The sequence below is a fragment of the Wasmannia auropunctata genome, unplaced genomic scaffold (assembly GCF_000956235.1).
Source record: "Wasmannia auropunctata unplaced genomic scaffold, wasmannia.A_1.0 LD336078.1, whole genome shotgun sequence".
NCBI classification, from domain to species: Eukaryota; Metazoa; Arthropoda; class Insecta; order Hymenoptera; family Formicidae; genus Wasmannia; species Wasmannia auropunctata.
The window spans coordinates 346,029-346,909 of NW_012026812.1; positions in this window are offsets into that span (position 1 = coordinate 346,029).

Here is an 881-nt window from a genome sequence, read left to right on the forward strand (position 1 = left end):
TCTACAAAAAAGCATGTGATTAATCGCTTTTAGTACCGGGATTCTCAAATGCTTCGGACGGTGCGGGTTTGATCGCTCTGTAGCGGGATTCTCAAACGCTTAACGACGATTGTCGGTATCGTTGCGAAGCTTTTTTTACATATAAGAAAGCCATATAAGAAAGGCTGCGAAATCTGCAGAGCGAAATCCGCTCCGTTCGAAAACGTTATAAAAGTATCCTTGCTGTAAATATCAGGAAATATGAACGATGGCACTTAGGTAATGTTTATAAACGCAGTCCAAAAAAGTGTCAAAGCGAGAGAGTGAAAGAACGAGCGAGATAGTGCGCATTGCTTCTCTTTGACTTGTGGACTGATGGTCGACAACGTCATAATTGAGTTTCGCGGCCAATCAATTTGATTATAGCTGGGCTGGTGATAGTTTGTTTCATAGTGATATACAAATACAAGTAAAACTAATTTTGTTGAATATACATGTTGTGACAAGGAATATAAAGATTAGTAAAATAATATACATACTATATGTAATAATTATTAAATTGTTTAGTGGAAAAAAATTATAATACTGATGTAATGTTTGTGTTTATCTTTGAGTTAAAATGTATGAGTAAAAAGAAGGGAGTTACGGAAAGGTCGGTTTTTAAAAACTCGTCTTAAAAACTATAAGAAACGATGTCAATTTTATTTTCCGCGAGCATAATAAAATAGGCCTTCTCGTAACACCCTTCTTTAGTAATTTAAGACAAAATATATATGTGTAATATATACACTGCTCAAAAAAATTATGGCATAGAAAAATTTTGAGCAAAAATTGGTCAACTTTGGTTAACGGTAACTCCGCGAAAAATCATCGTAAAATGATGAATTTTTTTTCAAATGAAA